This window comes from Melospiza georgiana, chromosome 2 (assembly GCF_028018845.1).
Source record: "Melospiza georgiana isolate bMelGeo1 chromosome 2, bMelGeo1.pri, whole genome shotgun sequence".
Classification (NCBI taxonomy): domain Eukaryota; kingdom Metazoa; phylum Chordata; class Aves; order Passeriformes; family Passerellidae; genus Melospiza; species Melospiza georgiana.
The window spans coordinates 59,813,138-59,839,845 of NC_080431.1; the positions used below are offsets into that span (position 1 = coordinate 59,813,138).

The window sequence follows — 26,708 nt, forward strand, 5'->3', positions numbered from 1 at the left end:
TCAGAGAAAACAAAATGAAACATCTTCTATTCACCTGCTAATTTTCTTATTAAATTCTACCATAAATGAGGCAAAATGAATTAGTAAATCAAAACAAACAAATCTTCTGACTATATGCATTTTGTTGTTAAAAAACAGCACTTAGTATGGCAAAGTGAATAAATAGAGTGGTAATTCAAAAGGGAAACATTCAAATAATGCTTCGATTGTGGATACCTAAAGAAAAGTGATTTTAACAACTGAAGACAGAACTTGATTTCTTTAATTTTTTAAAAACAATTATACCAAAAATGCTTTAATTACTTTCCTAAAGATAGCCTACACTGTAAGATTGGTGTAATGATCACAAGGTTGGCTGCTCCAAACACAGTTTTTGTGTGAAGTTCATTACAACCTTTTGAAATTTTATGACTGAAAAAAGTAAATGGTTCATCTACATGTTTTTGGAAGGGAAGAGTGGAAATTTGACATATATATATATATAAAGTGTGTAGCTTTTAAAAAACTTTTATTGAGGATACAAATAATCTGCTAGATTCTCTCTTGGTCCTCTGGGAATTAAATTGTATTGGGCTGAAAGTCGAAATTATGAATGGAAAGATCCAATCTTAAATATATTGGACTCAGAAACCATACCCTGCATGAACAGACAGATCATTTAAACCAAATGAACATTAAATGTAGATAGCCTACAGACTATTTCTGATCTTGCTGAGTATTTTAGGGATCATGAGAGCTCTTTTTACATGTGGAAAGAAGCTTTTGAAAATTCCACTGGATTCCAAAAGAGGTTAGGTGGTGAGAATTAGGTTATAACCAAAGGGAATTGTGTGTCTAAATTGCTCAGTTACATTTTAAAAATTCCTCTACACACTGGTTTTCATCATTAGAGACAAAATACTTAATTCACATCCTTCAAACCAGTGTATCTCATCCTGTTTTTCCCGGTTAATTAAAAAATATGTCCCAGAAGTTTTTCTTGCTTCACCTTCTCTTACAACTCCATTTCTTTTTTCAGCTTTGGCTGATCCAGCATAAAAATATTTAGTCCATTTCTAATAGCCCAAGTTAACCAAAGAAAATTCATCAAATGCTTTTCAAAACAACAGAAGATGCTTAAATGTGAGCAAATAAATATACTTGAACCAGGTGTGAAGACTGAGAAATAAAAAATGCAGGAATTAACTTTTGAGGAGCTATAAAGGGAAATTTGAAGGAAGCTTTAAATAAAATTTCAGTATCTTCAGCAAGTGATCTAAGCTCTAGGTTACAAGATATGAAAACAGCTCAGAACTTTTCCAGCTTAAAAAACTCTAACACATATAAATAATTAAATATTCATTAGAAGAGTGACTTGAAAGTGAGTGTCCCATATTCTCACTGAGTGATACAATTGCTGCACCACACAATCCTACCTTCTCCAGCCCAATGAATATTCATGCCAAGTGGAACATTTCCAACAGAAATTGCTGCTGGGACATTCAAATTTGTGTAGTGGTCATACTCTTTCAGATGGGGAAAATCTGTCAAGGGTACAAACCCCTGATCAAGTCAGAGTACAGCAGAATCTATGAAAAGTTTAATCCAGAGGGGCTTTCAAATTGCCTTTTATAGGACCTGCTCTAGAACACATTCTTGAAAATGCATTCAGAACTGAAAATCAAAAAAGGCAAACACTTGTTCCAAAAACTGAAAATCCTGAGCAGGTAAAGCAAAAACAGAAACTGAGAATTCTAGTGATGTCTGAAAATTGTTGAGAATGAGATGCATAAGTGTCACTTTAGTAGTTTAACTCTATTACATATCCTGTCAAAGGACAAATAACACATAAGATCCTTCAGAAGAGATTACTACAGGAAAGTAATCACTGTGTTACATTCAGAACTGAATCATGAAAGTGCTCAAATTACGGAAAACAAATACCAGGAATCATAATTTGGTTACATTTTCAGGCTGGCAAAGGTTTATAAAGCCTCAGATTTCTCTGGTAGGTTTGGTGTATTTCAGTACTTTTTTATGATTTTAAAAGGTCAGCATAATAACCATTTGGTTTATCCATTTCAGTCAAAGGCTAAATCAGAACATCTTTCCCCTTGCCTCCAGCAAATTACCCACTTGCAGGGTCTGCAGTTTCTCTTACTAATTATTTTGACTGAAGTTTGGTAAGTAAGTGCTGAAGGTAACTGATGTGTGATTTCAGTTTGGATAATACTGCAGAAATACAGACTGGAAGCTACAAAATCAGCCTGGTCCAAAAATAATACAAAAAATTCTCACTGGGGAAATTATCATTAGCTTTTAAAAAATAATACAGCAGCAAATCCTCTTATATTTCCTATGAAGTGAGCCAGTTGTTATTATGACTGCATTAGAGCTGCCATTCCCCTTTTCAGCTGAGGAAATATTTGGCTCATCATCAGCAGAAGCAAGAAAAAGTTTTTAGAAAAAGTGTTCTCAGTGTGTTTCCTCATGCAGGCTGGCTCAGAAAATCTGTATTATGGAAAAGGAAAACCAACTTTGCAATGAGTTCCTGTCTGGTTTGGTAATGTAACTTCTGTATCAGCGCACAGGGATCCACGGTCCTTCCCACCATGCCACACACACCAGGACACAATGGTACCTGGAGGGAGGACGAGGCCTCTAAGCCATATTTGTTGGAGGAATTGCAAAGGCATGAAGGGAAAGTTTGAGCTTTACTAACACTTTAAACCAGCTCAGTTTATTCAACCAAACCTCATCCTTCTTGCCTGCGGCCTATGGAGCTTTTCCCCTTGTTGCATTAGCACCCACTTTGTGATGTTGCACAGCAAACTATGGCACAAACCTAGGTTGCCTTTTGTTTATTTATTTGCATTTATTTTATTTATTTTTATTTTTTATTTATTTATTTGTATTTATTTGTATGCTGCCACAAAGGACAGGAAGACAAGAGTAAGCATCCAGGACAAGAATATATTAATTCTTTCTTTTTGCGACTGAGCCAGGTTAAAAAAATTTTAACTGTTACACCTTAAAATATTTGTAAAAATAAGGTTATAAAGGCAATGCTTATGCTACTTTACTAATTTCAGTGCATTTTACAGGTGTCAGACATTTAAAGAAATGAAGTTGTTACGAATCAAGTTGAATATTCCAGTGTACCTGCTTGCCAAGGAGACTGTTAAAAAGCACACACCAATTTAGCAAACCAATCTTGTTCTTTTATTCCCCATAAGCACTTATTACCCAGGTCTCACACCCTGTACATAGCAGAACAGTCATAGATCTCAAAAGTTATCTGTGCCATGGAGTCTCTAACTTTTTTTGTCTTGCATTTCACATAGAAAAGCTAAACAACAAAGGAAGAGAAAAAAGGGTATAAAAAATAAGGAATGAGGAAAATACACAGCTGTTCAAATCCTCCAACTGTTGCTCAAAAAAGTATTTGTTTAATTTTCTGGAATATCCTGGTTGTCTTAATCCATAGGATGTGAACATCTGACAAGTTCCCTACTTGAATTAAACTTTTTCTTCTTGTTTAATGCTGTTAGAAGCAGAGTCTGGACTAGGCACAGCCTTAGCAGCCAAAAAAATCTCTCTTCAGTCAAGCATCATTTTTTGGAAGTGAGTATAAGAGGAAAAGGTCATCAAATTAATGCTGATTGTGGTCACAATCTTAAAAAAAGCAAAGACATCACTTTAGGTTCACATTAATCTCTACCCTGTAGCAAACACTGGCTCACAGAATTGTGCTAATAGGACTCAGTTGCCAGGCTACACCTGACCTTCGAGAAGCTAAATAAGAGTATTAGATGTTCATATGACACACTGTATTTATGGTTTTAACTTGTAGTAGATAACTTAATATTGAGTTACAGAAAAGAGAAGTAGGCTTTCAGCCCAGATGATTCTTCAAATTATCAAATACTAACAGATAAAACATGAATAAAAGAAGAGAGCATTTACAGAGTTGCTTTCTATGCTGGAATGTTGGTTTGAATAGATGAATACTGATAAGAGATTTGGCTGAGTATTTCAAATGCTTTGTCCTTCAGCTGAAAGAAGATAAGCACCTTTAATTTGAAGTCATATTCTTTCTCGCTAACAACATACAAAAAGCTATAATCTGATTCTTAAGATACTATTAGTCTTTTACTGTTGGATCTATAATGTGCATGTCCCCTATTAAAACAGAAACCTGACTTAAGTCACAGCATTTCATAGGCAGAACAATTCATAGGCAAATGTCCATTTGTAATAATTTCACTTCACACCGACGTTCCCAGTACACGATGGCTGTTGCAGCCTTATTTTCATGAGGACTTGAAAGCCAGTCCTTCTCCCAACCCAGGAAAGAGGCATTTTCTGCCAGGGTAGAGTGAAGAGGCACAGCACAAGCACCCAGCTAGCCGACAGGGCTCCTTGCAGATGGCTTCAGAGCTGTCAGCACACGTGGCTTTGCCCAAGTGGCAGCGGCTGAGCGTCTTCCAAAGATCAAAGGCTGAGGGTGGAACTTGCCAGAGTCTGCACAATAGTAACACTTGCAATCACAAAATCATGCTTGGTATTATTCTACTGCAATGTGGGACATTAAGCCTATGCTCTGGGTACAGTGGTAAGAGAAAGACCTGAGGCTCTGAGGGAATTTTACTCAGTATGAGGTAGTATTAGTCCTGAATAAACATGGCAGATGGTTTCACTCTTGCCCTCTATGTTGAAAGTGAATGCTATGAGCAAACTATGCATATGAAGGTTACAGATTTCAGAGACAATTTTCTATTTAAAACCACTTCTGAGTGTTCAGTATTCTACAAGAAATAAATTTTGTTAGCACACATGTGTGAGATTATAGCAGCATTTCAGCTTCTGAAAAAAAAAGTGTTACAGATATAGAGGGGAAAAAACCCACCATGTATGGAACTTAAAAGGACTTTTTAGAGAGGATTACCATCTCAAGTGCAAGAGCAATCAATATGAAAATGAAGGCACTCCACCTAAGACCAGAGCTCTAGAAACACCAGAACACATCCCAAACAACTCTAAATGTCTGACTGATGCATAACTCCAAACTGAGTTTCAACTTTTGCTACAGGAGTCAGCAGTATACAAGAATCTCTGTGACACTGCTACAGCATCATAAAGCAGGATGTGTAAATTATCTTTAAAACCTCCAGTTCCAGGAAAAAAAAAATCCCACAGCAGAATATTTGTCCTTGTTCAATTGAACAATATATTAAACTTAAATACTTTTCTTATAAATACTTATTTTGCATTTAAACAGTATTAATAAGGACCTCTTATTGCACCTAACACTGCAATACAGTAGGATATGTCAGTTATATTATAACTATAACATAAATATAATATAACAGGATGTCAGTTATAATATAAGCATTTTTTGTGCACCAGCTTACTCCCTCTCTATGCACACCTCTCTTCTCCTCTTTTCCTTCTCCCATTTGCAGTAAGCAAATCATTGCCTGGGCAAAATGAGAATGGCTGAGGGAAAGTTACTCTACACCAGTTCATAAATATGGATTTAGAAGCAAACAGGAGCTTCTCCTACAATGTCACAGAAAGAAAGAGAAAAAGCAAGGAAAGGAGCAGCTACCCGAATAGTACATGCAAATTTCACACCCCCCCATCCCCCAACACACACCTGCCATACTTAGAGACAAAAAATGACAACCAGCATGTGAGAAGGATCGGGGAATGGGAAGGATGTGAGGAAACTCAGGGTCTGCAAACCACAGGAAGCAGCGGCCAACAGCGAGTAACTGCCACACACAGTGCTGCCACAGAGCAACAGCGAGCACGGCTTGGCAAGCACAAGCACGGCCTGACCCTAAAGCAAGCTTCATGGTGAGTGAAAAATCCCAAGTGCTTAGAGACTGAAAAAGAGAGAAAATTCCACAAAACATGAAAAGAAGAATAAGAAATGCTGTACAGATTTACTTGAAGTCAGAGATTTTTTCAGGTATTCTTTCATCCATCCCTGTTTTCTAGAGATGTTTGAGAACATAACTGTTAAAGAACATCACCATTTTAAACAATGGCATTAAAACTCCCAATTTTACTGATTATTTTCCTCTGACTTCTTGAAGAATCAGCCGCATGATAAGATGGCTTCCAAATAATGCCTGAAATATTATTCCTAGACAGGACTGGAAAAATATTACATTCTATCACGCTGCCATAAATATGACTCAATTTATATAGCCTATAGGACAATGCTAGATTTAAGGCAGTGTGCATTTTATATATAGATATATAGATATTTAACATATAGTAAAACCTTACATAGGTATATTGATTATTCAATTTCTCCATTAACGTTCATATTAAAACCCAGTGGACACAGTTTCAATTAATACAAACAGAAAAACATTTTAAAATTTGGATGGGATTATTTGTGACTCTGTACAGGCATGAGATAAATACAATTTAGGCTAATTTGACAAATAATTTGCAAGAATAACAGTGAATGCATTCAAAACAGTATTAGCAGAAGAGGGTAGCTGTGTCTCCTTTGCAAGCCCCCTAAATAGTCAAAATGATAAGAAAGATCCTGTGCTGAGCAGATGCTCCCATAGGGGTTGTGCTGCTCAAGGTGCTGCAGTGGCCCAAGGTGTTCCAGATAAACACCAAATACACAGATAAACATACACACAAACTATTGTACACTGTGGAAATCAGACACAAAGATTGCTCTTGCAACAACACAACAGAAAAGGAGAGTTACTTTCCTGAATGTCGGCTGTGCAACTGCTAAATTTTAAACTAAGACAGCACAACCCTATTTTGAATAGTAACATGAATGAGAACAACTGAGAAAAACACAGCATTAGTGTAAAATGAAATGTGCAATAACCTAGTTCAAGTCAGACACTCCCTGCAGCAAGTACGAATTTTGAGACAACTCAAAACTCAGTTTGCCCACTGACTGTGAACATTTAATCCACACAAGTGTCAGGTCTGTCAAGAAAAGGAAACACCCTTCACTCCTTCATGTCTTCTACCATTATCTTTATGCAAGGTTCCAGAAACAAGGAATTTATTTCACCTAAAGTTAATTAAGAGTTTAGTTAGGAGACAAAAAAAGCTTGCCAAGAGAGATAAACCCTGAAACACTCCCAAAACTTTGTGAGGCTCCCACTGAATTTTTCCAGTAATTCATTCCACAGTCCAGGGAGGTGCATGACACATCACCATCTTCATGCTTCTTCCAAGTTCAGCTCCAGGCTTTATAACCCTGAAACAAAGGTGGGTGGCCAAATATCATGGAGCAATACATTTTTCAGCTGGACTGTTGGCTAATTAATTAAGGGCTTTCAGACTCAGGAGGAAAATCCTGAAATTAATCCAGATTCAAAGACAGTCAAACACACAGTTTGAATAAACAAAAATTTTCTGACATTTCAGATTAGTTTCAAGAGGAAATTGAAGAACTGATGTCTGTGATAGCAAAGAACGCCATGATTTGGCATATCTCTGGGAAGTCAAGTTGTTACCAGTCTCTAGAACAGGCAAACACATTCTTGAAGCCTTCTGCAATTATGCAAACATACAATAAAAAGTCCTAAAATACTCCCTGAAGAAATGAATTATTTTCAGGAAGACATGTATCAGTAAAGTAAATCCTTCAATCAGTTTGTGTTAGGAGTCACTACCCTTACCTTTCTATGGTTAAGCACTACTGTCATGTCAGCACTATGAATTTAGCTAAGTGAATGTGCATTGTGAACATATCACAGGTATGGAAGTGAAAAAGTACCAGAGCAAGGGCCAGACATGGCACTTTGCACTGCTGGTTGTAAAATTTCTATCTTTCTTAGGTGGAGACAATTATTTGGGGTCTATCTTTCCAAGTCTTGACTCCAAACAGCAAGTATTAGGGGAAAAGCTCTTTTAACATGGTGTGCAAATGTAACAAATAATTTTGGGGAGGGTGAAAAATAATAATAACGGCACCTAAAGAACCTGAGATTCCCTTGGTTCCTACACAGATTGGAAGCACATGGAGAAATGGGTGAAGTTCAGATCACACTTCAGCAGAAATGAGATTTCCAGATGAGTTTCTCTAGTTGAACAAGCAGGACACGTCTTGCATGGGGAAGAATACAGCACAGGCACACAAAAACCAAGAGATCAGTGTAAACCAGGGTCAGACCAACTGCATACAGAGGCTGCAAAGCTTTTCCTGCTAGCTAAGGATAGGCTTTTGGAAGGTTCTGGGGACTCACATGAATTAAATCACAAAGTCTAATTTCAGTCTGAGAGCCTATTCTTCCATACCTGTTTTACAGTCCATGGATAGAGCCATTGATTTACAGCTGGGAATAACCTTTGCCTCTCCACTAAATATACTGAATAGGGGCAAGGGTAAAGTTAGCTTTTGGGAGTGCCTGTCCCGCAATCATAGGATTATCCCTCCTTCTACGGCAGAAGATGCTACAACTCATCTATTCCAATGTTGATATTTCCTTCTTTTGAGAAAAATTGGGTTTGTGTGAAGCTAGTTCAGCTTCAACATTCAGGTGCCTTTATTTATTAGGCTGAGAATTTCCTTGCTTTGAGATGGTTTTTTAAAACACAAGAATTTGTAGATGATGATTAACTCACTGTGCAAAAATCTGTTCTACAAATTTACACAACTGACCTCTTGAAGCCTCACAATATAAAAGTTTTTCCTTTGCTTTTTTTTCTTCTCCAGACCTTCAGAAATTCCACAGGCCTCCTTTTTCAACTCTCTCCCTTATTTATACCTCTTTGTTAAGTCAAAACATTCAGGCACTGGATACAGTATTTTGGTACCACCATATTGTAGCATCACACTAGCAGCTAAGCTGAAGAAGCTTCTTAAATTGCCCCTTGGTTTTCCTTCAAGTTACCACCCTGAACAGTTTTGTATTTGCAACCTATCTATGCCCAGTTACCTTCCATGTAACAACATTAAGAACATGTTTTTTTCTACCATGAGCACTTAACAAGGCAATTCACATATGACTATCAGGCTGTAATACTGATCTAATTTGAGTATTAACTAATATCTCACCAGTTTTAGACCCCCGGAAAATAGTAGAACTGCTGAAGATACTTACCAAGTGAAAATTTTACATCATCCAAATGTTGAAAAACAATATGAAAAAGCTATGAAACTGTAGAATTCTTAACTCTCCCAAAGAGCCAAAAATCATATCAATTATCAACCATAAGCGAAGATTTGAAAGATGGGGTTTCTTTAAAAACTACTGTATATAGTCTTTAAGCTATACACAGTAAATTTAAAGAAGGGAAGTAGCAATTAAAATGTCTTAGAAACATACAACATACCCACAGCTAGCTTAAGGAGGCCATAATACTTTCCAGAGAAGTAAGATGCCTGTCAGTCACAGGAAGATTCAGACCTACCACTCATGATATTCTGAGGCCTCTTTTACACTGTCTTGCCTTTCCCTGCAGAACATCAGGATACTGTGGTATATACAAAGAAAGGAGACTGCATTTCCCCCACCTAGCTGCACATATTCAAAGATCAAGTTGCCAAAGTCTAAACCCTATCTGTAGTGAGCAGAGAGACAAGGATGCACCTCTGCAAGGCAGAATTCATCTCCTCTGCCTGAGCAGAGTGTAAATTGTCTTTCCTCCTTAACTGCAGCCTTTTACTGAGACTTGCAGATGCTCACCCTTTGAATTCTCACACAGGTTAGATGAGAGGAATGCCACACCAAGACCTTCTACACTACAGTAATTGTGAGTGAAGGACAATACACTAAAAAAGAATTTTCTTCCACCAGCAGAGCTACTCTCTGCTGGGGAAAGCTCAGAAGTGAGCACAGAGTTGCCAAGACTGATACATTTTTTCTGCCCTAAGCAGAGGACGGAGCAGGGCTTCATCTCTCATGACTTGCTGTCTCCTAATTTGTTCATACTATTCCAAAGCTTTATGTATCATTATTTTAATTGGGAATGGCAAACTAATGAGCAGAACTTCCTCTGATGGTCAGAGTGCTGTATAAAGAGATGCATGGAATGAAAGTAAACAATTCAAAGGGATTTTATCTTCCAATGTCTAAGACAATGCTGAAGAAACTGTAAAAAATACGATATGAGATTCTTACAGCATTTTTCACTGCAATTTTGGATTATTCTGTTTAGGTATCAAATTTATTTGAAATTGGAAACTGAAAACTTTCTGTCTTATGATGTAACTCTAAATAATGGCACCACTAGGCTGAAAATATTCTTCTGTCAAATCATTTTCAGGAAGGTGTCTAGCAGCAGATTTCTGCTGCTAGTAGTTTGAAATTGTACCAAAATTGACAATCTCGATTGTGTATCAACCCCCACAATATCAATGTGTGTGTGTGTGCATATCTGTGTGAAAGTATGTACAAAAATACACTGAAAAATAAATTCAAGTCTGCAGCCTAAGCGAAAATTTTTCAGCTTGCTTTCTGGAAACACAGAAAGTAGGTCAGCACATATTCCAAAATAGCACATCAGCACTGAAAGAAAAAGTAATATATCTGTACCTTTGGACTTTTTAGCTCATCTCTCTGTAGGGGGAAATGGAGGATAAAACCCTTTTTCTTATTCTACCATGTGTATGAGAAAAAATTGCTTACACTTAAAAAAGCCCCCAGATAAGTCACCTACATGGGTAAAATGTTGTCTGTTTTAATCAAAGCCAAACAACATTGAGTGGAACCATTTAAGCTGTATCTAAATATAACCAAGGGAAAAGCCAGGATGTTTAAAATGTGTTTAAAATGTTGTACTGGATATGTATCACATCCTGTTCCTTGCACATCTTGTTCCTTGTATCAAAAACCTATTTGGTAAAATATTTACTTAAGAAATAACAGCATACTGTCTGTGATTTTGTAGTTCATCTTGTGAGGATTTTTTTGGTTTTTTTTTTCCAGTATTTGCTGTTGCAATAAGAATTGCTGCCTATTTGTGATATCTTTGATGTTAGGCACACTCTTAAAGAAAAATACTTTCTTTTATTTTTTCCCCACCCACCCCCATTTTTAAGAAACTAGAAAGCTAAAGCAAAAACCGAATTACTTAAGCACTCACACATCTTATAGCTATAGAGATTCTTAAGAATTCTTCTGGAATTGATATTGACAAACTCCTTTCCTGAACTATTAGAGTTCCATAGCATGAAAGGAAAATCAAAATCCACTCTTAGGCAATATTAAATAATGCCTATCAGCTGTAAAATATCACCTGATTCAGGTCAGTATCAATACTGTTGGCTTCAACATGATGCATGATGCTGATATGTTTCCCAGAACAGATTTCAAGCTAGGACACTGATATATCTAATTAGGAAAAAATTATATTGCCTCCCTCAAATTCCAAGTGTCAGTCTTCATTTGGATCTCTGCACTAGATTAAAATGAATGCTTGAGAGGTACTGAGCATTGGTAGCACGACCTTTTAAGTTCAGTGATTTCTATGCAACCAGCAGGAATGCCTAGAAATAACAAAACAAGTCTATTTTTAGCTCTTCATTCTCCGGGCCTTTTTCTCTTGCTTTTTTTTTTAAACTACTGCCATGTTTGTGTTCCATCTCAATTCTTGGGCACTTAAGTCTAATTTATTTTCTTGTATCATTCAGACCTGTTTAAATATCGCATCCTCCAGTTTGTGAAGTACTATAATCCATGTATACATGCAGATCATTTAGGCAGTTAGAGAACTGGATCTTCCACAGAGCCAGGCTTTCCAAGAAGGGAAATCAAAATGGAGAACAACTTCCTGAACCTACAGCTGCTGGAATCTGCACTTTTCTTTCACTCAGTAAACTGTTGCTTGCTATCAGAACTTAAGTAAAAATCAGGACCTTCCTAGGTAACACAGGCTTCACAAATAATTGAGTGAAGAAATTATGAAGTTTTTAAAACTTTGACAAATGAAGTCAAAGTAGTAAAAAAAAAAAAAAAAAAAAAAAAAAAAAGTTGAACTTTTATGGTTGAACCAGTCCTGTGAGATCTCTACCATGCAAAATTTTAAAACTCTAGCCTAGCAAACAAAGTGCATAATTAAACACGATCACGATTAATTGCATTCCTAGATTACTGCCAGATAGCTTGTCACATGCCTTGCTGGGTCTAAATGCACAGTTTTCATTTGTTACTTCTAAAAGCCAAAGGCACAGAGCTAATTAATTTCCATCTACAGCTCAACACATATACTATTAAAATATCATCAAAACAAATAGCATAAATTTACAGCGAAGTATTAAATAAATAGGGGAAAATAAGGCAGTTGTATTTATGAGTAGCAACAGATATTATCTCCCTGCTCTCTACCACTGTCTTGTTGAGGCCAGCACTGTCACCCTCCAAAAGCTGAGAGATCTGTGGGAAGGTAATAGGTCACACATTCATCAGACTTCGGTACTGCTAATTTTTCTGACATGCAACCAGTGTGATTTTAAAAAAACACTGCTCTAGTTAAATGGAACTAAATCAGCTCCTCAGTTCCCTGGGAGTTTTTCTAAACTGTAGAAGACATTTCACAACAGCTCGTTATGTCATTTGGTCTCATTTCCCTTTAGAAAATAAAAGCCCACAAAGAGGTTTGCATATTCACATAGTTCCTTCTCTGAGTTCAAGGACACTTACAAGACACCTGCTAATATGCCAAATTTGTATTCATTGGAGTGGGAAGCCTGCTGCCATGAGATACCATTTCCACCCAGACGCCATTAGCTTAACTGCTGAGAGGGGGTATATTCTCAAACTGCTTCATGAAGGAGAAACATAAGTGTTAACCAGTTCTTTGAAGGCACAGTAAAACAGGTAAACTAATCCTGAAGTGGTCACATCTGGTATTTTCTGAGCTTGTTTAAACCTGGAGGCCTTAGAATTACCATTGCAAGGTAGTCTAGGAAACAGCTCCTGCATTTCCCAGCTTACCAGCCTGTTATCCCAACAGCTGTACTTTTCCAGACCAGAGTCACCAGGCACTCCTTCCCTTCTGGCTCACATGATGCAATGATACATGCTCAGTCTCGTGCCTGGAGCACTGGGGATCGTGCCCTGCACTCCTGGGGCTGCACTGCTCTACAAGAAGTAGGTATCTCCCTCACACCCTTCAGAGACTGTCATGGGAATTTCCTATTGTTCCAACAATGCACCAGGTTGAAACTGGACATGCTGCTGTGCAGATGTGTCCCCAGCCCCACCTCTGGCCAAAGCAAACTCACAGCCTTGGCCAAAGGGAGCTCTTTTCACATCAGCTGTAAGATACACATCACTGATGTACAGAACAACTTATCTCTAGGCAATGAAAATAACCATCTTCACAGTGATCATAAAGGTCCAGAACACATATCACACATTTACAGATCTCTGTACTTTTCAGCATAAATGCATGCTTTTACTTGTTTTGATTTGCACTGTCTTGGATAAAAACCACACTACATCAAAATAAAATAAGCACCGAATAACAAATGGCTTTATAATAATTGTCCCAATGTACTGAAAAGCATAATCCAAAAATCTAGGAAAGCTGAAACAGAAATATCTGTATTTAAGCAATCAACAAAGAAAATAACGTAACTACTCCACTGAAAAGGCTGTGACCCTGTCAAGAGTCTTTACAGTACTGCTCTTTAAAAGCAAAAGAAAATATTTCAACCCCCCATTGGAATGGAATTGGGAGCACTATAGAAGCCAGCACTCCAGGAGAAATTCTGCTAACAAGGTCACCTGATGTGGCTTATAGCCGATTATGCAGCAAAATTAATTGTCTCCTAACAGTAGTTTAAAACCAATCCACCTTCTTTCTAGTAGGAAAAGAAAGGCTTTGTTTTGCTCAAGAGGACACTGATGCACTCATGTTGCTGTATACTTTTCCCCTGGCTCCTTGGTATATAAATGCATGGCAGCAATTGCAACTATTTTATATCCTTTAATTAGTACGTGTTGCAAAATGCTTGTTCATCTGTTTTCCAGCAACGTATCAGCATTTACAAAACTAAATATAGCAAACTCTTTGTCATAAGGAATTTCAGTCCCAGGAAGGCTTTAACTAAACACTTGCACTGTATCACATTTGTTAAAAGCCACAAGTTTCTTCAGCTCCTGGTGATGGCTTGCCACTTTTCAACAACATTAAGACAAAGACTCTACAAATATCTGTAGTAAAGTATGCACAGTCTCATGTCACATGAGATAGTCTTAATATATCTTTGTAATTAATTTTTAAAGTCAGGTCATAAGAACCCAAAAGTTGTCATTGCCAAATATTTAAATTTATGCTCACAATCTTTTTTGGTAAGAACCACATATACATGAGCTTCCAAATACTGATCTATATGTTTTATATTCTTCATACCTATGCAAAAGACTTTTAACTATTTACTAAAAATTTTAGAATAGTTGCCAAACCTATTCAATAAAGAAATGCATTAATACCTAGAATTTATTATCAGTCTTACCAGAAAAATCTCATGTAAATCCATTATGACTACATAATTAATGCAAAGTCTTACCTTTCCCTGAAGCAACAGTTTCCAGCAGTGATCTTTCTTAATGCTTTAATTCTGAAATGTAATCTTCATAAATAGTTTTCTGGTTCAGGTAGAGATGGGTTAACTGCAAGCAGTCTGGATGCTATCTTGCTTGCTTCCTGGAGATCACTGTTTTGCTTTGTGAGCCATCACAACTACCTAGGAAAAATAAAAGCCAACCCTCAGTCACCTGGATAGTGTGAAATATTACTGCTCCTAGATTAAACAAAAGATATAAAACAATTCCATGTCTTAAGCCATGTATTTATGTACCAAACATTTCATAACAGATGCCATTAAAAGAACTATTGCATGCTTTCTTGCCAGGATTCATGTTCTTGGATAGAGACATAAAACAAGTGAGAAAAATTTATATACAAATGTCATAAATTTTTTAAATTACAACTTGTCATTACACTGAAAATATGAACTATAAACTAGACTTGACACTAGACCTTTCTTTTTGTAGATTTTTGGTCAGAAGCTATAAGCAACAGCAAAAACTGAGTTATGCTGTAATTCCTTACGCAGAAGCAAACAAAATGGTGCCTATGGGAAAAAAAAAAAGGGCTAGAAATAGGAATGCACTTTGGTATCTATTTGGTCCTGCTGCAAGGTCCCTATTACAACAGGAAACATTATATTCCTGCTTGGTGCAAATGCAGGCATCTGGCTGCCAAAAGACTCTGATGTTGAGACTACCACTGCAAAACCACTGGCAGCAGATGCAGATACCACATCTGGGAGGGAGAGCACTATCCCATGATGGGTATGCCCAGAGGGGGAATTGCCAAGTCCAAGTTCAATCTTGTTACTGTGAAGGCGGTTTGAATATTCTCTGTGAGCTCAAGAAGCAATGATGCCATGTACATCTGTGACATGAGGAAGAGACCTTGTTTGCTAGCTTGAACATGAAGTACAGTTTCACAGGGCCTTGTCCAGCCAAGGCACTGAACACCTCCAAGGACAGAGACACACTTCTCTGGACAGCCACAGTGCTGTCAGGGCAGCCTCTTGAACAGTGTATCTCCACCTGCACAATCCAGATCCATGGCAGCAAATAGGACAGTCCATCTCCCCCTCGACTTGTTCAGCTCCATGAAACGTTTGACAGAGCATGTAATTAAAAGATCTACTGAGCTGATATTAACAAATGATAATGAGTAGTCGCCTATCTCATAAGGGGGTGTTTTACAACCTGTCTTCTCTCCCCGCCCTTCCCCTGACAATAGGAACCACCCTTGCCACTTCAGCATGGATTATTAAAGGGGTTATACATCCTGATTTCTCTGTTTGGTGCCTTTATCCTTCTGGATAGCCCTTTGCAGCTGATGTCTATAAAAATACAATAATACCTCTGTCCACACTTAAAGTAGCACTACTGTAAGTCTGAATAATTCTCTTCTGTCACGTTTATCAGGTTTCCTGAATGTTAAGAGTATCTAACTGTGGCATCTGAGTGAAGTCATTCAGAGAGACAGGGCAGTCACAGACCTGCTCCTTCAAAATTTCTCCAGATTTCAGTATTTTTTTCTAAGTTATACTCCAAATGCATATTAAAGATAAGGCTCTATTGTTTAGATGCATTTTGGTTTTGTAATGTAAAAAATGACAGACAATAGATTTGACAGGTTACTGAAACCACCCTATTTTCATCTCCTGTGAGATGCTGTCAGAGAGATACAAGAATTGTGGACAAAAATGGGTTATCAAGTTTTAAAATCATAAAAGGAAATCCCAATGACATGGAATACTTCAGGTTGTCATTGTCAGTGCAAGAGAGCAGATTTAGGCATCATACATCACACCTGTGCAGTAAGGAGACACTGCACATTAGAAGCAATCACCTACTTTTGTATATCCCTGTCACAAAATGCACTTTTCAGTCTCTGGTAACCTGAAGCCATTATCCTGTGCTCTGAGGGAGGAGGATGGTCTGGAGGAGAAGGAGGAAGAGCTTTCCATACCAGACACAGTGTAATAAAGTGTAATTACTGACTTTCATGGACATTACTTCAAAGAACAGGAACAACCTGAAACAAGCAGTCTCAAGCTAAACATTGCCATCCTGTGCAGACACACCACCTTTATAGTCCAGTATGCAAAGGGCACAGTCTCCTCTACAAACTGAGGAAAACCAGACTCTGAACAAGGACAAAAATGAGGAACCTGAAATAAAGTATAGTATGGAAATAATTCATTCAACTGTGAAGTGTTGCACAATGATTCGTCATATGCTAGCTAACTTTTTATTCATTCTCCTTGAACAATTCCATTGTAAGTATGTTGTTTCTACCCAGGTATTATTTACATCAAACCATGACTTTCACAGATCTGTGGTTTGCTCCATCAGCCTCATTAAATAATATATATACAATAACATATTTACACAAGTCACAGAAATAATTGATACTTCCACTGTGCCCAACTTTTTCTTCTGAAAAAGGAGAATTTTTATTTGTCTCTTTTTTAGTAGTACAGAAAATTTTGAAATGTCCTAAGTAGGTACACATTACTCTTGTACATATTCTTGCTAAATGTGTATTCCTGAAATAATCTTCATATCATGTAACAATCTTTAGAAGTATCAAAATTATGATACTAAAGGTACAAAAAATGCACTAACTCCATAGCTGTTACAGTAAGACATGCCAACTAAGAGGTTTGTCAAAATGTGCCTTATTCTCCAGAAACAACAAAAATGAGAGAAGTTAAGCGCTGCATCACTCCAGCACCCTCTGTTGGCGCTCAGGCAAAATGGTACTTTGTGCACACTTAATATCAGTTGCTGGATCCTGAATTTGTGACAAAGATTCCTTTACAGAAAAAGATACATGAAAAGCAAACAGAAACCTACTATGCCACACAGGCCTATGCACAAAATCTTCAGCTGTATACCACAACATAGTTTAATATCAGATTGCTCAATATTGCTGGATGTGTCATGCATTAGCCCATCTTTGCAGATATTTATAATTGAGCTAACTTTAAGGGCAAAACGTTCTTTGCAAGCCCTGTGTGTGTCTGATATTTCTGACAAACACCAATAACAAATAGCACCTTGTATGCAGCTCTCACTAAAAGAAGCAACAACTCTACAGAAAGAACAACTTTTTATGGAACATTATTCACCGTGGCTACTGAGAACGAGCAACGCTTATATTATGCAGAATATCATCCACAAAAGAAAGTGCTCCAATCAGGTCTCATCAAGCACACAGAATAAAGTCCAGATGCCAGATACAAGGTGATCTAAATATAAGCTCCCTACACTGTGCACAGCCAGATGGTGTAATTTCCAGAAGCAAAGGCCCTTAGCCCAGCGAGCCTGGCAGCTGCTTCGCAAAGCCGGCTCAAAGCTTTGCAAAGGCAGATGTGAAGTTGCAGTGGGGGGCAGAGAGGAAGAGGAAGGAGGAAGCAGGAGGGCTGAGATGGAGAAGCAGTGGGCTCCCATGGAGCTGGGGGGGTATGGGTGGTAAGAGCCACTTCTGAGAAAAACCACGCAGGGTGGTGATCGGGGCTGCCTGCTCCTTTCTGGTCGCTCAGTGTGTGAGAACAGGGGAAAGCAGCCTGTGCCTGGCTGTGCAGCAAGAGGCAAAGACCTGCTGCCTGGCCATCCCACAGTCCTTGAACCACCTCTGAAGAAGAGCCACAAGCAAAGGGGAGGCAGGACACCAGCAGATCTCATGGAGCTGTCTGTCTGCTTCCACCAGCCGAGCAATTGAGTAACTGCCTACCTTATCTCCCTACAGCTAAGCCAAAACCCAAAAAAAACAACAAAAGAGCTTTTCTTCACTGATCCTAATGACAGGGGAAAATTTATTCTCAAAAATGTCATCAGCTATAGCAAACCTGCTCCTTTCACTGCCTCTTAACTTCGCACCTTTAACCTCTCTCTCTACAGTTTTGTATCTCCTTAGTTTTGTTTTCACAGCATCCTGTCTGCTCCTGAAATTTATACTCACCATCTCACCACCCTTCCAGGCTCTCTTCTCTGCTTCTTTTCTTTCCCATGTGCAGCTTCACATGATTATCTCCCAATATTTCAATGTTTATCAACTTTAGGATGGTGCTAATAAACAATGTTTGATAACAATCTCCAGAACATGCAGAAATGCATACACACTTCTTACCAAACAAATCTGTGGTACTATTTGTCAGAAAGCATTACTACCCTATTTCAAATATTTACACACATGCTTCTACTTTGGGTAATTTATATTATACCACTTAACTGGGATGGAGAAATCAGTTTGATTTGGAATGTCAAGATCTGAATTATTAGAGTCAAATATTTATTGCACAGAACAAACTAGAAACTACCTCACAAAATCTATGCAGTTCATTTGAGGCCACTGACTAACCAGTTCAAGAAGCCAGAAGTGGACCCAAACTGAATCCACATCCCCAAACCTCAAAACTGAAAGAAAAACCACAATAGAGCACTTGCATTTTTCCATTTTCAGGAGTTACTATTCTCACAGTTATTTTCAGGCATTTATATTCTTGCTTTATACTAGTTTCTGCTGGTAGATTCCTTTCTCTTTATTTATTCTGTTATTTTAAAACAAATTCAATGCCTCATTTTTTCCATGTTTAAAAGGTCTGGATCCAAACAGTAAATGGTAGGAGTTACTTCCTTTAGGATTTGGCTGTCATTAGGTAGCTGACTAGGGCTGCGGTAGCCTGTTCAGGAACAGGTTACTTATGCAACCACGTTCCTCTGCTTAGCAACGCCAAGGGTGGGGTCCAAAACAGCAACTGCACCAGCCACATTTTGCAACTAAAGTGGAGGAGAAAAAAGAAAAAGAGAGACAGGAATGGGAAGTGCAAGGGGAAATAGCATTTTTCTTCATGAGAAATGCAACTTTCTAAGAAAAGAAGGCAACAAACAACATAGAAGAAGGAATCAAAAGCAGCTAAACTATTTCTCACTCAGAGTGGTAATTACTTCTGAGATCATAATATGATAATGATTCTTAAGTGAAATAATTCATGCAGAGAACACATTAATCCCTGCAAAAGATCATGTAAATACTTTGCCATTCTTGCACTAATCTTCTCTTTCCACTGAATGCTGAAAAAAATCTTCACTTACAATACATGCTTCACTTACAATAAAATTTTAAAAAGTGTTCCTGGTTAAATAGCTGAACATGTTGAATACTTACAGAGAAAGGTTCAGTACTAGTATCTTTGTGTCAAGATGTTAAATTTTTAAAAGTGAAGGCAAACATTAAAGATACTGTTGACAATTTTAGGAATAAAATTAACTATTTATTTAATTTACTACGTTTGTGCTGGTTAACAATAGGCACAATTCCAGGATATAATACATTATTTTGAAGATTTATAAATAAATATTCTGTGAAAGAAGCAATGAAACTAGTACTTCAAACAGCAGTGTATGAAGAAAACCCAAAATTAAAAACCCCACAAAACTACCCAAAACTATTTGGGTACACAAAATAGTACCACTTTTGTGTTCATAAAAAATTGTTCCAGTTAATGATTTTCCCAGCCTCCACAAATTCAAAGTCTTTATTTGGCTAGGAACTGATTATGTACCACAGAGACAATAAGCTTAGCTGGGGACTTTGACCACTTGTATTCATATAGAAGTTACATTTTTCATTTTTTAAAGTATTTAATGCAGAAGAGAGAAGCACATCTTCCGAGGAGCAGGGATGCACTTGCCCAGCGCATGGAGTGCAATGCCCCACCAGGAACTTCTGTGCTTGCTTCAGAGCAGCTACACAATCCCTCTGGTCTGGGGGCTGGAAGGAGCAGAGCTCTATCACTTGCCCACATCCACCCAAATAGCTGCTTTTCTGAGTGTTTGGTTTGGCCTGGCAGGCCCAGGCAGCCTGCAGCTCTGAACTGGTGCAAAAAGCTCAGAAAGGCAGCGTGAGCATTTCTGCTGGTCCAGCTCACACTGCACATGCAGCTGCAGCAGTTGTGCTTTCCCCCCATGCTCTCACAGACAGCTGGTACTGCTCTTCATTTATACTCCAGCTCTCACCCCAACACACTGTCTCACACACAGGAGCCTTCTCAGGTAACCATGTTGCTTCACACAGTAAGTAAATGCTTATTTAGTAAGAACTACTCATTTAGTAAATACACTAAATGAAGAGTTGAGATGCATCATTCATGCTGTGAAACAGATTGATAAACACACTGGCAGGAAGGCACAACTCTAATGTGTTATTACATAGTCTCTAGAGCTCAACTTGGCAGACTGTTTCTTACCAATTATACATAAGATAATGTGCTTCTTTAACATTGACCTAATTAGTGACAAACCTTACTAATAGACTGTATATCTGCATGACCTGATTACTATTAGCAAAGGCAGTCTGCTATAGAGCAAACTGTGGTCCTAGAGACATTTACTTAATTCACTGACAGAAAAGAAGATAGACTGATGGAAAATAAACACCTCAACAACTATTAAAAATTGCTAAGTGAAGGCTAGGATCAACCTTGACTGCCAGCAGGGTGGCAGTACCTGTACTATTGTCCCCCACTGTGGTCACTCCAAGCCAGCTCTCTGGAGACTCCACATTGATGAATACTTTGAGAGTTACCATCAATAAATGCCATCCCGTTCTAGTTTTAAACTCTCATGACTATTTCATAAGAGAACATTTCAAAACCCAACAGCTCTAGATACATTTCCCCTCAAAACTGCCTGTCAGTCTTGAATAACTTGCATTTGTCAAGGAGTTCAGAAGTGAAAAGGACCAAATCAGACAGTATTCTAAAAGGGTCCTAATGTCTATGGTAGAGGATTAAATCAACCACAAAGAAACAACCCAAAAACCAAAAACAAAACCAACCCAACCCTCCTTCTATTTCACATTAACTTGCATTGGGAGAACTTGAGCACAGCCAACACAAGAGAGCTAGTGCAACAGAGAAGAACGTAGGATGACAGCATCTGATTTTCCAGCATAAGGCCTGATTTCCTCCTGGTGAAAGGGATCTCATAACCCATGGCCACACTGGGACTCAAAGCAATAAAAAGAAAGCACTTAATTGCTCAAAAGGTAAAGAATTTTCTACATGTGGCTAAAAGGCTTCCTACTGCTAGAATCTCTAATGGTCCATCAAGTGTTGGTTTGGTGACTACAGCAAGAGTGAAGGTTCATTTGAATAAAAAAGTGAAAAATAATTCCCTTATTAAAAAACTCAGATCTTTGATTGGAGGAAAAAAAATCTAATCTTCTACTAGTCTTTGATGTGGCTGGCAGCAAGAGTATTCATATAGGAACCACTACTTTTGTTTTGCTAGTTTTAATTAAATTCAATGTCTAAAATGGCATTTCATTAAATAACTTTCCTTTTTCTGAACTTCCTCCCCGTGCTGTTTTGATTAATCAGATATGGAAGCAACTTCAGTGACCCAGACAATGGGTCATGCAACTTTCAGTAAATAAACTCTGGATGAAACTCTTACACAGTCTGTACAACATCCTGAACAAGATTAAGACCTGAACTTTTTCAGCTTTACTTGGAAGCACAAGCATGAAGAACAACTAGAAAGATGGTACCAAGAAGTGTAGAACAGAAACCTATTTTACAGAGACCCTTTCATGATCTGCAAATATTTTGTCAGCAGCTAAGTAGTTTAAGAACAGAAACAAAACACCCACTTCAGTCAGTACTTTCACTTCATGTCATAAAATGGCCATCTCTTTAGTTTAAATTTCCTTTGTCTAAGTAATAGGCAAATTCTTTAGAACAGCATTACTTTTTTCTTTTTCTATCTCAAGTAACTCTAGCATTTTAGATATAGAAGAGTAGAAATTTAATAGTAAATATAAATAACAACCAAACAAGACCTCCCCTTGACTTAGAATTTATGTATACATCTGTTATGTCTTTACACTTAAAGTACACTCCTTCAGAGTGAATAATTAAGAAGAAAGACTAACAAAAATAGCATGTAAGTCACTTCTAGTTGTAATACCAATCAGTTTACAGCCCACTTACTTATGAAAACACTTAAAGCCAAAAAAAAAAAAGAAAAAAGACATACAAAACCAAACTCCAGGAGCCTCCATGGGCTGGCCAAGTGCATCCCTGTTAGACTTGGTAACATGAGTGGTCTAAATAATACTTTTAGTGAGTGAACTTTCTAGATGTCACACTGATGGCAATCTCAAAAATGAAATCAAGAATCAGAATCATTAAAGATTTCTGAAACAATAGATAAATTAAAAAGAGACATTCTGCTGTAAAATTCTCATTTAAATTACTTCATTCAGAAAAATTTAAAAATTCAGAAAGTATCTGTAAGAATGCCTTTATATTTGCAATCAGTATTGCTTTTTTGGTTGTACAATAAACCACTATTAATCATGCTTCAGAATAAAGCACATGATAACTTATTTGAAACTTACACCAACAAAATGAGATGAACATGTATCTTGAATAAACAACCTTTTCTCAAAATTATTAATAGTGAGTCCTTAATGTGTTGCTCTTCTCCACCTTGCTCAGAAGATCCAGATCTCTTTGTCTCTAACAGTGAAGCCTCTGATAAATGTCTACCACTCTACCATAAAAAGAGAAAACTACATCATATAGTTCCACGTTTTGAGAGAGAAACTTGAGAACATCGGTGATTTGCAAGACTCAGTACTATCTGCTTTTCTGAAAAATAACCCAAACCAAACCAAACAGCCACTTATAATGAAATAACAGAAACAAATATTAACAAACACATGCAACTTCTGTGATAATGTTCCCCTGTATGCAAATCACAAACAGTAACATATACAGAATTCATTTATTGATGCTTAGCAACCTATATGGGAAATAAGGCAGAGGAAAAAACTATATGGAGATATCTAATAGAAAAACAGCAAGTACCAGGTAGCAGAAATACAGGCCTAATTCTTCACTCATCTATTAAAAAGAAGATACCCCCTCTGCTTTTTTGGAGGTGTGCACACAAAAACAGACAGACTTCAACGCTGCCACTTTTTTCAAGATGTTACTTTGAAACTTCTGAAGAGCTAATTAAGGAAAATAACTGTGTCTGTGGCATTTATGGAATTACACAGCTTTCCTTCATTGTGTGTAATTTCGAAATGTAATTTTTGAAATGTAATTTTAACTGACCAGTAGATCCCAAAAGCCAGCCCTCACCAGCTCTATTCAGCAGAGCCTCACAGGACAGTGTGGGACTGGTCACACAAGGCGCACCTCTGCTGCCAACACCGTGATCCCAGCTTGGCGCAGCACACAAGGAACTGCCGACTGCAATATCCAGAGGGGAACCTTTGCAACCCTCAGACTTTCATTTCAAAGGGATGAACAGGAAGACAAGGACCAGACAACAGCTGCCATTCATTGAAGAGTCTCCCATTAATGATGGGGCCATGCTAAAAGATAAGTGCTTTTTATTTTTGAAGATAATTATAGTTATTAGCTTTTGATCTGCATAATTTTTGCTTCCATTTTAATTGGCAAGCTACAACTCCCTTCTTGCAAAAAGTAACCTTCACCAGTCTGTTCTCAAAGGTGTATTTTATCAAGTTCACATTCCCCAATGACATGTTTATCTGAGACCTTCACCATACTGGAAAATCCTATCTTTTATTTGCAATTAATAATGTTTTCAAATATCAAATATAACATTGACTGAAGAATGCAGAGGCAAAGACAACCATTCTATATCAAAATCTTTTTGAAGAGGACCTCACAAAATATTATTATTACATCTACAGGGATTGCTGCTTCAGATACAAAGCCTTGTTCCTTTTCTGTATAAACCTGTTTTTAAAGCATTGTGCAGGCAAGTGTGCATACAAGTACAAAAAGCAGACAAGTTTGGAATAGTTTCTTCTACACAGACCATGGTTGGTCTGTATAAAACATTCAGTATAGAAAACACCAATGTACTTGATTCAGTTCTGGGACAGGCAAAAAAACTCTAGTCTGAAAGCCCAATCTTTAAATACTTTGTATGAGGAAAATAAGAATATTTAGATGTACTACAAGCCAGCTGACAAAAAAAACTGCTGATCACTTTTATATCTATGAAGTACCTCAATGATCCTCTATCCATACTCCCTTTCCTTTTAGCCTTTATGTCTTGATTCCTTTGTAATCATTAGTGCCAGTTTGTCTATTTTTCAACAGAAAAAAGCACAGGAAGCCTATGCAGCTTTACAAATTAATGGAAGAAGTCAAGTGCCTCACCATGTAATACAAATTCAAATGCTTTGTTATGTGCTCTATGCTACTCCTTACTTATTCTAGGCAGTAAATGAATTAAAATTGAACCTGATACTGACATTTGCCATAATTCTTTAGAGTATCTCTCAGTTCTATCTTTTGACAATTGCCATCACTATTTCACAGTAACTACTGAACTAGTTTTTGTATATTGTTACAACCTTCTTAAAACTTAACCAGAGATTAACCAAACTTGTAACTTACACTAGCGAATATGCAGATGTTTCCTTTAATGAGTGCTATAAAATGCCCTGCAAACTTGAGGCATCAAAAAAGTGAAAAAAAAAATAAATCATGCAGTATTTATACAGGGATTAATCCATACTGGTCATTCTTTTCCCCCCTAAGTAATTTCATTCAGCTTGCAAGCAGAGGAAACAAAACCCTCAGCCTCAAGATTGTTCTACACAAGCCAATTTCATATATTTTATTTATTTGAAGGGGATATATAACAAGGAAAACTAGTTCTTGCTACTGAGATTTCTAAAAAGGAATTTATGAGAAGTAATTTTGCTACAGGGAAGACAGACTTTATTTAGAACTATTGTCTATGTTTACTGATTTCCGTCATACAATTATAAAACTAAATCACACATTCATTAAGCAAAACTTTATAAAGGCATGATGCCTGCAGTTCTTTGCTCAAGCAGATCTACAGGTTTATCCCACAAAAATTATTTCCATTATTGTACTCAGATACCTTTGCAACAGCAGTCAAATTTTTATCTGTTTTGAAAAGGTTTGTTTTTAACCTTTATCAGGCCTTAAAAGTACTGTTGCTTAATTCAAGATGGTCTGGGATATCTTACTAAATTACTTCTGAACTAAAGTTTAAAAAATTATATGACTAAACCCAGAAGGAGATAAGGACATAGGCAGAAGGTTACAGCTTATCTTACTGAATTTTATGATGAACACTCTTATTTATTTGTCTTCTGTGTTAAAGAAATATAGTAATACATGCAGGCTGGCCAAATATATCCCACGCTAACAGCTTTCCATTTTGGAACTTTTTGGCTTACACCTGAATTTTCAATCTTAGCACAGCAGTAACTGTGTATTTGTGCGCTCTTCCACACATAAGTCATTGGTTCTTTACCTAGAATTTCATGCAAAAATCTGTCACAGTCTGTGCTAATGTGTTTCTCTGAGCTTTTTTAAAGTGAAAAGCATGCATGAACATCAAAGCACAAGCTGCAAATGATCGTTTCTAATCTTAGACATGTATCAATTATTCACTAGCTTGTTCTGCTTGTGCTTTATCATATAGACTTCACCATGGCAACACTGTTCTTCCCTTCCCAGCCCTAATCAGTGAATCTGTAAACTAATATTAGACCAAGCTGCTGGATTACTCAATATTCTACTTATTACACCATGAACATAGACATGTATTTCTTATTACATCATGAACCCTACACAGCTTCCAAAATACCAATAAATTTTCATTGTTCCAATATTGAAATGGTAGCTGTCTAAGAACCAGACAATTCCTCTCTTACTGCTAAATATAAATATATAGCTTTGAAATACCACTAGCAAAATTCAGAATGGATTTTACTGTCTGAATGCAATACCTCTTCTGTGGTCTTTTCACAAACTGGGAAATGGCTGACCTTCCAAACCCTATAAATTTTAAAGTCATTCTTCAGTATTAGAACTATTTCACTTATTTTCAGAGAGTACCTTATTTTAAATATGTTATATCTGGCAGTCTTCTTGGTATAATCTCAACGACACAATGTCAATGTTTTCTTTCTATCTCTTTATGTTTTCCAGCATTATTAAACATATATGTACACATAAAAATGCATCTTTTTCTAGCTCATTTGGGCCAAACTATTTTGTCCCTTTCAGTGATTTTCTTCTTTCTAATTTCTCTCTTTTTTTTTGTGTAATTAGCGTTTTCTTCACCCATTTCCCCTGTGTTTCTCCAACACTCTTG

General features: G+C 37.2%; 1 protein-coding gene across 2 annotated transcripts in view; it reads right to left on the reverse strand.

Annotated features, from left to right (window-relative positions):
- FRY (FRY microtubule binding protein) overlaps positions 1 to 26,708 on the reverse strand; it is a 224,315-nt gene that overhangs the window by 180,739 nt on the left and 16,868 nt on the right. For both annotated transcript variants that reach the window (XM_058019112.1, XM_058019111.1), the window contains exon 2: positions 14,495 to 14,671. The gene's annotated coding sequence lies outside the window, so the exon portion shown is untranslated. The remainder of the gene's footprint in view (positions 1 to 14,494; positions 14,672 to 26,708) is intronic.